Here is a 14,552-nt window from a genome sequence, read left to right on the forward strand (position 1 = left end):
ACAAAGACAGTACATTAATATGCAGCATGTAACAATGAGGGAGACCTGATACAGGAAAGTGATCGTGAAAGGAATGTTGGTGTCATTAACCCAGACAAATCCTTTTGTATGCAGGACAGGGCTCGCAGATTCCTGCTGTTAAAAAATCATGCTCATACACTGTGTGCATTGCCATAGGAGGGGCTGACACAGCTTCAACATATAGGTTTGTTTTTTTCTTTGAGGTTTGCCACATGCCCTGCTCTCTCAGAAAACCCATTAGCCCACCACTCTGAGTACCTTTAATCCCATCTCCACAAACAATAGAATCATTTCCTGCACAACAGCTCAGCATTATTACCCCGGCTAAATCCTCTGGTGACTTTTGTTGCCCTCTCTCTCCAGCCTGTCTGACAGGTGAGAGCACCAGTCAAGTACAGTGACTGTGTATTTTTAGCAGGGTGAGTCCCCTGGGGGGGGGGGTGGGGGGGGGAGGGGGGGGGGTTGGGCGGTAAAATGGAAGCTAAGTTTGTCCCTCATGCTGTTGCTTTTAAAGCAACCGGATGTGCAGGAGACGTGGTGGACAGTGGGTCAGGGTGAGGGTGTCAGCTTTAATTAGGTTTCTGACATAAAATACACGTTCACATTCAAGTGTACTGATTTAAAGGAAATACACACACACACACACACACACACACACACACACACACACACACACACACACACACACACACACACACACACACACACTGCAGCAGAGCTCATTGTCACTGAATGTTCCTGTGAGAGGAATTCACTGATTCAAGCCAGACAAACCTAAAACACCTCGGTGCATTGTTCTGTAAACAAATATGAGATTTAACATGATTTGTGCGCTGGGGGGCGCTTGAATTAAGGGGTTTGTGCGCTGAGAAGAAAAGGGCTCCACGTCCATCCTGTCTCTATGACAACAGTCTGTTGATAATGGTTGTTGTATGTCTGTTACTTTTTACTGCATGTTTATATCGTTTATTTCCCGATCAGACACGGAGCAAAAGAGGATTGTGGATACAAGACACGATCCGTAGGCGGCAAAACTACAGGGAATATCCTACAACTTGGAAAAGAGCACCGGTGACATGAAGAGCTCTTGTCTGAAAGATTTTCAACTCGAGCGCTCGGAGCTCATTTGAAACAATTGGAAAAAAAGATGCTGGGTTGTCACAAGGCCTTTAAACTGCAGGAAGGACTGAAGGCTGCTAACACTGCTAACGTTAGCCACATGTGGCAAACCAAATTACCTTGTTGACAATTTTCAATACATTTTGCGTCTCTCTGTTTTGTCCTTTTTATCTTTCTGTCAGATTAGCGGGTTTAATGGAGTTTCTGTTTAACAGACATTGAGACTAGTCGTCTAAGAACATCCTTAATATCAACCAGGCTCTACTTTTCAACTAAAGCATGACAATGATGCAGATTATTTTCTATTCGGAAAGGGATACTGATCAAGGATTTCCACATCATCATCCTCCCCCCTTGAGTTATTCCATGCATGTACAGTATGCATGCAGCACAGGCAGGCCAGCCCCCGGATGTTAACAAACAGAGCAGAGGGAAAAAAAGCAGGAAGTATAGCATCGAATTACACAGGGCTGATTGGGGGGGGGTGTGCACAGCTCAGGTCAGGGTAGGACAGGAAACCCAAGGCCTGGGGTTGAAGGCATGGCCACATGGTGCAGATGCTCTGCTGACCGCTTACACCAGGGTAAACACTCTGATGAGATCAAAATCTGATTCACATTAAAGTGCTCATGAATTCCTCCCTTCAGGCTGAGCAATAGCAACACAATGAAGGCAAACACTCAACTCGTTCTGGGTTTGGTGAAGCCTGTTGCTGAGCTCAGAGAAACAGAGAATAAGAGAGAGAGAAAGAGATTCCTCTCCGCTCCAATGTGTTCCAGATGGTGATGTAATTTTATTTCTGGAAACGCGGAGTTCTGGCTCCGACTCCGGCTCGCCACAAGTGATACATTAACTGAGAGGAGAGTCAAACTGTGGAAATCTGCAGGGCACAAACTACAGACACAGCTCCATCATTATTGCATCTTGAAGCAACACAGAGGTTTCTTTTAAACCACATATATAACGGGGAGACAATGCAGACTGCTGTGTTTGAGTACATACTCGTGTGAGAACTCGATCAGTGCAAAGCTTTAAAGGCTCCAGCACTCACACTGGATTTCCTGGCACCTCCTCTGATGAGGTTTGTACATACACATAAATGCTCTCGGATCAAAATGTAATCTTTCCGTGTATTACTCTGATCCATTTACCTGCGTTGTTCCACCAGCCTTGTCCTGATGTTTTTCAATGATAGCTCAAACATGCACGTTGTCTTGCCCTGCTGATGAAGCTCCCAGACGTTGCCCGCTGTCTTCTCTCTTGTTAATCAAACTTAGTCCACAGGCTGCCTGACTGTTTCAAGGCAGACAGCCTCTGAAACACAGACTGTTAAAGAGGGAAATGTTGAGCTTCTTTTATGCCACATGGAAGACAGAAAATAGGGGTGTGATGTTTGAAGGATGTTTTGGGTGTGCTACTAACCAAAGAAGAAAATAGAGAGACAGCAGTCCCGTCAGAGAGACCAAAAATGTTCAAGAAATTGTGACAAGCGGGGGGAAGCTCAGCCGCCATTTAAAAGTGTCTGTGATCTCCCAACACGTTAGCTTCTGACATGGGACTTCTATTCTTATGTGCTTGTCATTGTTTAGCTCCTTGTATACTGAGTTATCGCAATAGTGCCTTTACAAAGTTCTGCCATCATCACACCTTTTGAATATTTCAAAATTGGTGCCCCAGTGTGCGATTGTGGTTTGAATAAAGAAACAAAATGTATAGTTTTTCTAAGTGTTTGTTCATCACCACCATATCAAAAATATATTATTCAAGGTGTTAACCTCCACACGCTGTGCTAAATGTGGTTACACATTGCTCCGGTCGATATGCCAGTTTAACCCCGATACAGCCTACATATGACTTTAACTCCACTATCAATATAGTGCCAAACCGCGCTGCTCCTACTAGATGCTATCCGTTCATTGTGCTTGTTTACATCCGGGTAGTAGAGCGAGGAGAGCAGGCCCATTAACCTGGATCCACAGCTAGTCTGTGGCTACAGCCCCGGCTAGTGGTTGGCATCGACCGGCATTTTAAAGCCAAAATATGAATAATTTGTTTAACATTGAGCATGGACTTTTGTCGGCTGTGATGTTCTGTCACATGTGCTGCAGACAGTGAAAGTGCTATCAACTATAGCCCTGTTCAGACTGCTGTTTCAAGACGCCATATTTACATCCCTGTGATGTTTCGCCTTCAACTTGCTTGTCATGGAGGCGTGATGGGGGGGACGAAGTGATCCCACCTCTGCACTGCAGCACTCTGTTAGTTAGGGATGCAACAATACAGTCAGCCCACAGTTCAATACGTACCTCGGTTTTTTGGTCACGGTTCGGCCGGGCTGTTAAAATGTTTCCAGTGTTAAGTATTTTAGGCAGATTTTACAGAACATCAAGGGATTTAGAAAGAGAGTTACTTTTTTTCATTTTAAAACGATTTATTTTACTTTGAAGCAAAACAAATTCAGGTGCTCTCCTTTCAGCCTACTGCAAAGTCAGGTTTGATTTGAACATGAGGTAAACTACAATTATCTCAATGAATGTCAACAAAAAAGTGCATTGGTGGCACACTGTTATATTTCTCTTTTAGTTACGATTATTGCTCCTCTCTTATTCTTGTAATGTTCAGTATCGTAAATATTTTGAGTATTAACAGCAGCTCAAACGATTGAAGAACACTTCAAAAGACATCAAACCTCACACTGAAGGTTCAGACGTGTTTTATGAGCAGTTTAGAGTTTTTAATAAGAGCAGTGAGGGTGAAGTGCAGACAGAGGAACACTCAGTTGATGTTGACAGACATCAGTTAGTTAACAGACAGCAGCCTGCCATGTAGTTCACATACTTCACTGGTTAACATGTAGACTGTGGAGCAGATGATCAATTTCACTTTTTGTTTCTTGTCCGTCCACTTATATGCGTAATGGCACGTCCCCTGACTCTCGCTCACCCGTATAGCTCTCTCTCCATCTCACGTTTGCGGACCCACAGTTATCTTTTAATGCATGTTTTCGACATAATGAGGGAGAGAGGCTTTTGTAAAAAGGGTGTTTGTGGTGGTTAATATACCTGGACGAGTGGGAAACACTGCGCAGTACATGTTTTCCAGGCGCGCACACTCGCTCTACACGATCAGAAACTGGTTTATAGTGTAACGCTACTTGAGCAATGACTGCAGCCTGTATGATCTATAGACTGTCACTGTACCGGCCCTGGCGGCCCTTCAGGCAGCCCGGCCCACCGGGAATTGTCCTGGTTCTCCTGATTAGCCACTCTGGGCCTGGCTGCTCCTCATTGCTCGCCATGCTAAAAGTAATGTTGTTGTCAGCGTCACCAAACTTTAGCGCGTGGTGATTGGCTATTAACTCACTTGGCGTGGGGTTTCCTCATCCCTGCGCGCTGACTCACAGGCACACACAGACAGAGCGAATTTAGAGAGAAATACAACGCGCGGAAACTAGTTAAACTCTAAACCGTTAAAACCGCAATTCACGAGTCAGTATTGAACCGTGGATGCCGTACCGAACGGTTCAATATTTTATTGAGAATTGTTGCATGCCTAGTGTTAGTGCATGTCAGACTGTGTGTGTATGTGGAGCTCCTGATGTGCCGTGCATTCTGCAAGGCAGTAACATACTGTGGATTCACCGACTGGTACAGGAATTCTTAAACCATTGCGGAATCAATATGATTGTACAAAGACGTGGTGACGGCTGAGTTTATTTACAGCAATGCAATAGGAAAACGGCTTAGATGATCAAAATCACACCATTGATACAACTACTAGACATCACATCTTTATCACCACATGCATGTTTGTGTTTTTATGTTCCAGTGGTTGTACATTAACATTATTAAAAAGAAGCCATGAGATGAGGAGGGGAGAATAACAAATATGTGTCATGGGCCCAAATCAGCGTGATAACTGGGCTTTAGCTATAATCAGCAAGCTTCTTCTAGAGATGCCGACACACTCTTTACAGACCGGACACCATTGATCTCCACTCTTGATGCCGACAACCATGACCCAGATTCAGTGACAGGACCCCCCCCCCCCCCCCCCCCCCTCCCCCAACAGCAGGAGGCACACTGTTTTGGTTCCTTTGCTCGGACCTGTGCACTCGTGTGTTATTGCGTGTGTGTAAAAAGTTGAGAGAGAGGAACTACAGGGAGGAATAATACCAGAGGGCCTCTTCCTCCTGTCCCCCCCCCCAGGTTTAGCTCTCTCCAAGGGAGCCTTTAATGCCATCTGAAGGAATTCCTCCAGGATCCATTAATAGGATAATAGGCGGTTTGAAAAGGACTCTGTGGCTCATTAGGCAGAAGGTCATTGTCCCTTTTAACTGTTTACTCCCCTCTCTCCCCGTCTGTAACTCCAGTTCAATCATCTTCCTCTAACTGCCGCTTCAGTGGCTTCTAATTATGTTTTAATCAAGAGTGATGCCTGTTTGTTGATGTGGGGATCCAAGAGTTTATATACTGGCTTTTATCCTCGTTAGTTTCACATGGACTGTCTACTTTTCGCTACCTTTTCAGCATTGCAGAAGCACGGCACAGCTGGAGCTCCACACACACACACACACACACACACACACACACACACACACACACACACACCACGCTGTGTTCCCCCGCTGATACCTTCTCACCTCTGCAATACTTCTCTTACTGTCTCCAAAGATGGTACAGAGGGGGGATAACTTCGTCCCCCCATTTTGCCTCTGTGACATATTAAATCTCATATATATCATATTATAGCGCCTTGTGTCAATATGGCTTCTCTTGCTCACACAGGCCTGTGTGTGAACCATGTGTGTAACTGTGTGAGGGGGGGAGGCTTTGTCTTCCTCTGCTTCCATTGATTCCACAGGTGGTCTTTGTACTGGGCTACAGGGAGGCTGAACAGCTTGTGGTTAATGAGCAACGTTTAGAGAAAATGATCTGTTAGTCATTCAAATAGGTGATAAATTACCTGAAACTTTGACATCTCTACTTTTAATCAACAGTGTTGTGGCTGTTTGTCTAAAAAAAAGAAATTAAGGTAAAATTATAAACAAACCACATAAACTCAACAAGCAGCCACTGATGCAACGTTCCAGTGAGTTCTCATGCAGGCATTAAGTTCAATGTCCAGTCGGTAATCTCTTGTTTCTTCATTTATTTTAGATTATGACGTACAAACATTTTCTACTGCATCCCATTCACCTGTCTCATTCACCTGTGTGCCTTCCAGGTGTATCACCCAACAGTGACACACCTGGAACATTCAAAGGGTTCCTAATCAACCCATGTGCTTGGCAAGGTGCCCACTGCCCCCTGGTGTTTACAGACAAAACAATAACAAATAACTAGAAAATGGCTTCTATAAACAGTATAGATCCAATGTTATGTTGGTACAGCAAGGGTGTCGAATGGCCACTTGAAACAGTTGTCATAATGCTTTCAATATATACTGTTGCTGTGTATAAATACACTCACACAACACAGTTGTTGTATTTCCTTTTCTACGCTTAGCTCATAACTACAAAAGACATAATTTTGCGTCTCATCCGCAGGACTCTGGCAGAGTAGAGCGCCTTAAATGAAAACGGTAAATGGACTTGAGCTTGTGTATTTCTTTTCTAGTCTTCTGACTACTCAAAGAGCTTTTTAGACCGCAGGTCACTCCTACACATTCACACACTGATGGTAGAGACTGCTGTGTTAACAGTCCATCTGTTTGAACTAATCCATTCATGCAGATTTACACGGCGTCGACGCAGCAGCAGGAGCAACCCCACTTTGGGGTTAAGTGTTTTGTCCAAGTACACATCAACATGTGGCTGCAGGAGCTGGGGATCAAACCCCCATGAGCTGAAACTTGTGAGACGTACGACTCTACTGCTGAGCCACATCCCCCCCCCTGGAATCTTTTGGAGACTCTGCTGATGCCTGACCCCTTTTGGATGCACCATAATTCACTTGCCAAGTGGGTCCAAGTCCAGGGCTCAGAGAACCAATGCCTGTTTTACCTGGGCCTCTTTGCAATGGCCCATGCACAGGAGTGAACATGTCATAATGTGTTTTCTGTCCTGTCCCTGTGGGCAGAGAGTAGATCTATATGGTGCTAAAACACATGTCTTTGCCTTGGTGACATCAGTCTTACCTGCTTGTGTTAAAGTGACGCAGCAAGCAGGTACATCACTGTCACCGTGTCTAATGCATCCTAAACTTAACAGCTCCATCCTGCAGTTTAAGAAGAGCCACTAGAACTTGAAGTCATTACTGGTCACATGTAAAAGCAGCTTAAATCAGAGAAATCAAACAAACCAGCCTCGGTAACTACCTGGTAGTTGTCTTGAAGAAGCTGTGAGAGCACAGCAGCTGCCTCAATGTCCTTGCTGCTGCTGCTGCGGCCCAGTCAGTCTGATTGATGGCTTTAATAGCTCCCTTCAGCTCCTCAGTGGGTATCCGAAGGCGTCACTGTCGAGGGCACAGGCCTCACACTGCAGCAGTCCTTGTCCCCACAGATTTTTTACATCACCTGGATTCACATCGAGTCAGGTGTGACCAGTAGTGTTACATAAACATCTTTAACACAGCATAATGTTCCTTTAATAAGTTGTAGTCTCTACATAACAGGGTGGGGCGCTGGTAGCCTAGTGGATAGTTCACACATAACGACCATGTGTCGATGTCCCAGGTTAGAATCCGACCTGTAGCTCCTTTCCTGCATGTTATACCCTCCCCCCTCTCTCTCTCTCTGTCTGTCTCTCTCTCTCTCTCCCTCTCTCTCTCTCTTTCTCTGTCTCTCTCTGTCTCTGTCTCTGTCTCTCTCTCTCTCTCTCTCTCTCTCTCTCTCTCTCTCTGTCTCTCTCTGTCTCTGTCTCTCTCTCTCTCTCTCTCTCTCTGTCTCTGTCTCTGTCTCTCTCTCTCTCTCTATCTCTCTTTCTCTGTCTCTCTCTCTCTATCTCTCTTTCTCTGTCTCTCTCTCTGTCTCTCTCTCTCTGTCTCTCTCTCTCTGTCTCTGTCTCTCTCTCTCTCTCTCTCTGTCTCTCTCTCTCTATCTCTCTTTCTCTGTCTCTCTCTCTATCTCTCTTTCTCTGTCTCTCTCTCTGTCTCTCTCTCTGTCTCTCTCTCTCTCTCTCTCTGTCTCTCTCTCTCTCTCTGTCTCTGTCTTTCTCTCTGTCTCTCTCTCTGTCTCTGTCTCTCTGTCTCTCTCTCTCTCTCTCTGTCTCTCTCTCTCTCTGTCTCTCTCTCTGTCTCTGTCTCTCTCTCTCTCTGTCTCTCTCTCTCTCTCTTTCTCTCTCTGTCTTTCTCTGTCTCTCTCTGTCTTTCTCTCTCTCTCTCTCTCTCTCTCTCTCTCTCTCTCTCTCTCTCCCAGATTTCTGATTCTATCTGTCCTGTCTCTAAAATAAAGGCATAAAAAGCTCAAAAATAGACATGGTAGTCTACTGGGCGTGGCTTCTCCTCACATTCATTGTTTTTCTTTTCATACCTGATATACCCGAGCTACAGACAATGCAGTCTGTCGTTTACTGTCCATTTGTAGTAGTAAACGTGTCTTTAGATGTAAATACAGTACCTGCTCCTGCTGAACTGTAAGCCCCTCAGTCATGGCCCTAAAGTAGAATAAGCCTTGGAGTTGTTGTTGTTTGTCTCTGGTAGCTGCGTGCCAGATGGCTTTGTCGATGAGGTAATGTGATTTAGTTCATCTCTGGGGTGAGATGTTTAATGCCCGTTGGTGAGGGAGGGATGGGGGATGACAGGACGTGTTTTGTCTTTTGACAGAGTTGTGTTTGATGTGAAGTGCTCGCTCTGTAGCAGCATCCTACAGAGCGCTGCGTCTGACCACAGGTTTGTAAAGCCGCCCCTCCTGGAAGCCCCTCATCTTTTCTAAAAGCCTGGTCCTGTAACGTCGGTTCTGTGTGGTCTCTGTGAGAGAGAGGCCTGTGTTGGCACGTGTTGTTGGGTCATTTCAGGTCCTCCGCTCAGTGTCGGCCTCTTCCTCTCTCCTCCTGCACCATTGTCCCCTCAGAGAGAAAGAGGAGAGGCGCCCGGCTTTTGTCCACTGACTGAGTGAGAGAGAGAGAGAGAGACTTCCCACTCGGTGTTCCCTCAGGGCTTCTGGCTCCGCTGCTGCAGGAGAACTCTGCGGAGCTTCAAGGCAGATTAAGACCTTGTTTAGAAAGAATGAAAGAATTTGGCAGGCCGAAGGAAAGCTTGAATCGCTGCTGGAGGGGGGAGAACTCTTTGAACCTGCCGTGCTGTGCCATTCAGCGTGGATGTTAATGAGGCCTGGGAGTGTGTGTGTGTGTGTGTGTGTGTGTGTGTGTGTGTGTGAACAGTCATGCACACATATACACACAAAGACAAACAAAGTGATTATGTTTTCATGTGTAGTGTTAGGGGAGAGTTAGCTCTGCCTCTTGTTACTTCAGGAATGCACCAATGCTGCAACAAGTGAGCTTTTCTGATCAACGTGTTCTTATGCAACGTGTAAAGTTTAAGTATTTTACTTTTCAATGAAACTAGACTGCTTTGCTTGATCATATTTAACCCCTGCTTCTGATCTTTCACTTTAAATCAGGATTCCTCACCTGCCTGCGCCATTTTTACCCATGCAGGTACAGACTTAATCTACGCTGATTATGTGCTTCACAAAGGGAGAATGAACCCTTGTCTTCCTGCCAAAGGTGTCAAGTTCGATCTAACCAAGCTCCCACATGTCCTCTTGACACAGACTCTGTATGACATCATCCTTACTGTAACAGCAGTTTAAAACAATAAGCTAGAGGGCGGCATCATAAAATCAGTCGGTCATTTACATGCAATTAGAAAAAGTGGATTTATTGTGTTAGTCCCACTAAAGGTGGACTTTTAAAATGCATATAAACATGTCGATCCAGCTAAAATGGTACTAAATCAAATTTCTGCACCTAGATAATGTGGCTGGAGATCGATTTACTCTTGCATGTATACAACTCAATCTGACCCAAACTGGACTGTGCTCCATAGACTCTGTGCCCGGCTTTGACCCCTAAGTCCATCTGGCAGAAGTCTTGTTGCCGTCTGCACCATAAGCTAGAGGGAAAACGTGCAGTACATTGTCTCACTATACAAATAATAAACAAGAAGTAAAGTGTTTCTCTTCTATGATCTTGATTGGACCGGATCATTTTGTTTTCCTTTTAGCTGCAGATCATGCTAGTTTTGAGTCAGTACATTGATCTCACCGTTAAAGGACGTAGACCAACAGCCAGCAGTGTTTCTGCTGCTGCAGATGCATCCAAAGGGTCTTTTCAACTGATCAATTTTTAATTTCAAAGCAGTCAGTCTGGGAGCAGGCTTATTAAAAAGGGGAGGGGGGGCGAGATATTCTGGAGACCTTGCTCTAAAAATAGCTTGACATATCAGTGCTAGCGTGTGTGTGTGTGTGTGTGTGTGTGTGTGTGTGACACTGATCCTAAATGCAGCCGAGCTTCAGTCTGGGATGTTTTGAGTGTCTCTAGTTTTGGATTTTGGGAAACATTTACCACCTCTGACGTCAGAAGAACTCAAATCTCTTCTACCCCGAGGAGTTGTGTCTAGACCAGCTCTGCTGTTTTCTCATCTCCTCTCTGTTCTGCCAATAATCCACTGCAGTCACATTCATATCTCACCTGTAATTTACTGTGCTTCTCTTTGTGTCATTATGGCTTTCCCGTTGTTAGACTGAGAGTGGAGGGGTGGGAAACGGGAGAAGGAGGAGGAGGAGGAGGAGGAGGGGCAGGGTGCTGAGAAGAAGAAGAAGAAGAAGAAGAGAGAGAGCACCCGTGTGTGAGTGTCGCTCAGCCTGATGCACCAGCCGAGCCGTCGTTCCCGCTTTTTGTGATGTGTGGCAGAGAGAGAGAGACACGCTGTGAATATCAAATTCAGTCTGAGCTGAGGAAAGGAGGGCAGGCAGAGCTTGGAAATCTCTCCTGTCGTCTGGCGAGAGATCGCCGTCTCTGATCAGAGAGCCGGTCCAGAAACACACACACACACACACACACACACACACACACACACACACACAGGCAGCATCCTTCAGCGTCGTAGCAACCACTCAACTAGGACCAGTTTTCCTCATGCTCATTATGAAATCTGTAGCAGCTCTCTTTGCAGTTTGCACTGAAATGTCTCGATTCTTACATGGTGTTCACACATTCTCCCTAATGAGGATCTGTCTTTGTGTCCTTGTAGTTTATTTTATTTTTGTGACGTCACAACCAATGTCTTTGTTTCTCATGTTTAACTCCACTCCCCCCCCCCCCATGATCCATCCCCCTCCTTCCTCCCCGCCTCCTCTCAAGGTGCTCCACATTAAGACCTGCTAATCCCGCTGATGTGAATCTCCAGTAAGCCGAGATCTGCATTCATCGAGGCGGCTTAAAATGGAGACGCACATTATCTCACTAATTTCTTCCATAATGAATGTAGAAGAGTTTTACATAATGCATTACATAACACAGCTCACAGATTCTTCACTTGCTTTGAGGTATCAATAGGGAAACTATAATTACACCCAGGGTTGTTTTTTTTTGTGTGTGTGCATATTTTTGGTTTAATGACTTGCACCACAAGAAATATTAGGAACAGCCCCCATAGTCGATCGCTTCAATTAAGAGCGGGGAAGCAGGCAATGTAGTCGATGATAACAAGGTTTTAGAAAGTGTCCAATTATGTTGTAGTACTCAAAATCGGTCTTGATTGCAAGTCCACTTTTTGAAGGTCTCAGAATCTTAAGCATTTGTACTCTGTCTTGTCTCAGTCTCGGACTTGCAGACTCCGGATTAGAAGGAAAACGTCCACTTAAATTCATATGTAGTTTGACTTTTATCCTCTGGTTAGGGCAGCAACCTTCCCGCTGTTGCATTCTAATTGAGTGACACGATGCTGCACACAAGATGATGATTTTCTGTGATATTTATGGTCTTATTCTTGTCTCGGCGTTGCCCTGCCTTGGTGTTGGTCTGGACTCGGTCTCAATCCCTATTGTCTTGGTCTTTTTCTGGGTCTTGGAGCACTCTGGTCTTGGGTATGTCTTGGTCTCGGTTAGTGTGGTCTTGACTACAACACTAGTGTCCAACAGGGATGGATGTTTTTGTAAAACAATTAGATATATTTCCACCTTTTATTTGAGTAGACGTAGTGCATAGAGTAGAAACAATCAGAGAGAGAGAGAGAGGGAAATGAAACGCGGTAAACGAGCCACAGGTCAGACTCAGACCCCATTACTCGATTTGGGGACTATAGCCTCAGTACATGGGGCGCAACCTTACCGCTAGGCCAACAGACCCCCCTAAGGTATGCTTTCTTGAACCACAATTAGCCTTTACATTGTCACCAGATTCCTGTCATTTTACCCCCCAGAAGAAGACAGGAGGTGCTTGTCTACTACTCATACTATTTTGTCCCTTTAGGCTCACCGTAGATAGTGGTCCTCAGTGTCTCCCTGTAGTCTCAGTGATGTAAAAGAAGAACACTGCTGCATCTTTGAATGTCTCATTTCACTTTAACAAACTCTCAGACAGCTCAGCTGATGAGTCCAAAGTAATATCCACCTCATGACATCACACATTGACCTTATGACATCACACATTGACCTTTGTTACCGTTCCTTTGAGCTGTTTGACCTCAGTTTGGGATCCCTAACCACTTCCTGTTTCTGTGCCAACAGCAACAGTACGGCAGGAGCAGTTCCCGCTTCCTTATGTAGCGCTCTTTGATGTTGCATCCGGTGTTTCCACAGCAACAATAAACATGTCTCTGTCATGGGGACCACCATTTTTTGTCAACAATGCCGCGTTATGATGAGAAAAAAAGGTATCAGTAATGAATGAACAGCCTGCGTTTAGATCCTGATGTGACACAAATGTAGGGTGAGTATTAGAAACACGAGTGTGAGGTCCTCAGCGCCATCTGAGTGGAGTGACATCACATCTCTCTGAAGGAGATTTTATAACTCTCTCAAACATCACAAAACTCTTTAATATGGAAATTGAATAGACTTTCCACTTTTAACTATCAAGAAATGACAGCTAAAGAGATTTAGTAAATGTCATTAAGACAGGAATGAATATGTGTGTGTGATGGCAGCATGCAGACGCTGCAGCCTGCCTGTGTGTGTGATCAGCATCACGACAGAGACACACAGAGAGGCCAGTGTGTGTGTGTGTGTGTGTGTGTGTGTGTGTCTGTGTGTGTGTGTGTGTGTGAGTGTGTGTGTGTGTGAATAAGACTATCCCTGCATGTGTGTGAGTGGCTGCGGGCTCCCTGAGGAGGATTTTCCCTCTGCTGGTCACAGTCTCTGCCTCTCTCTCTGTCTCCCCTCCTGTCCTCCACATTCCTTTGTTTTCTTCGACATGCCGTTCCAGTTTCGAGGGTTTTACCTTTCTCTCCTTCTCTCCCTGAATCACATCAGCGTTTCCTTTCATTTCTTTCCGCCATCCATTCCCCCCCCCCCCCCCCACCCCCCCCACCCCCGTTTTTCTCTTCTGCCCCCAGATTGTCCTGGTCTCTTCTCCACGGGAGAGAGCTGCAGCAGAGCGAGTGTTTACTACTGGAGCTGGTTTGGCCTTTGCCCCCTCACCTTGTTGACGGCCCCTGGCCTTCCCTCCTTCCTTCCACTCGTCCCCACCTCAAAGCTCCACAGCCTTTAAATCCCTCTCTGCCCTGCACACCCACCTCTGCTTCTTATCTGGTAGCCCCACTCACTCGCATGCCTGAACACTAAGATGGTGGCGGTCATTAGTGGGGGCAAACAGAGAGAGTGGAAATGACAGGTCCTTTTGTAGGACGAGGTGGACCGGGGCTTTATTCAGACCAGGCTTTAAGTTTCTTCCCTTCAGCCTGGCTGATGATGAGTGCTAGGATTAGAAATTATGTAGACCACCTATATATTTTCACCTTTATTTCATAGTTTGCAGATGAGATGGAGAACAGAAATGGGGGGAAAGATTAGAGTTATCACTTATAACTCATCTCAGAAGTTATACTTTTATCAAACCTGGAACCCTTCAGCCATCCAGGTGGAAATGTCTCCTTAATCCCAGTGAAGCCAGGAGTTAGCGAAGATCACTTCCAGGCAAGACTTCCTTTTCTGTGCGGCGTTTACGTCATGCATTGCTAACGTCTTCATTCTTTTGGTCTATAACATCCCATTTGAGCTGCCCTGCCAGTTCATCTGTTGTGTCTCAGCCTCAGACTAAATCTGAGTGGAAGAAGCCTGACACACTACGTCCTGCAGTGAATGTGCGCTTCTGATGGAGACGAGTCCAGGAGGAGGGGCCCAAGTTTGAATGTTGTGTTTACAAACTGCAACAAACAATAGTGCTGACTCCACCTTTAACTATTTATTTTCAGGCTTTTTGTCAACCAATCAGGGGGCAGCAGGGGGGAGCATCCTCTGACTTACTC

General features: G+C 45.5%; 1 protein-coding gene across 1 annotated transcript in view; it reads left to right on the plus strand.

Moving 5' to 3' along the window:
* Positions 1–14,552, plus strand: part of rev3l (REV3 like, DNA directed polymerase zeta catalytic subunit) — a 74,714-nt gene that overhangs the window by 1,230 nt on the left and 58,932 nt on the right. The window lies entirely within an intron of this gene.

Source organism: Labrus bergylta, chromosome 15, assembly GCF_963930695.1.
Source record: "Labrus bergylta chromosome 15, fLabBer1.1, whole genome shotgun sequence".
In the NCBI taxonomy this organism is placed as follows: domain Eukaryota; kingdom Metazoa; phylum Chordata; class Actinopteri; order Labriformes; family Labridae; genus Labrus; species Labrus bergylta.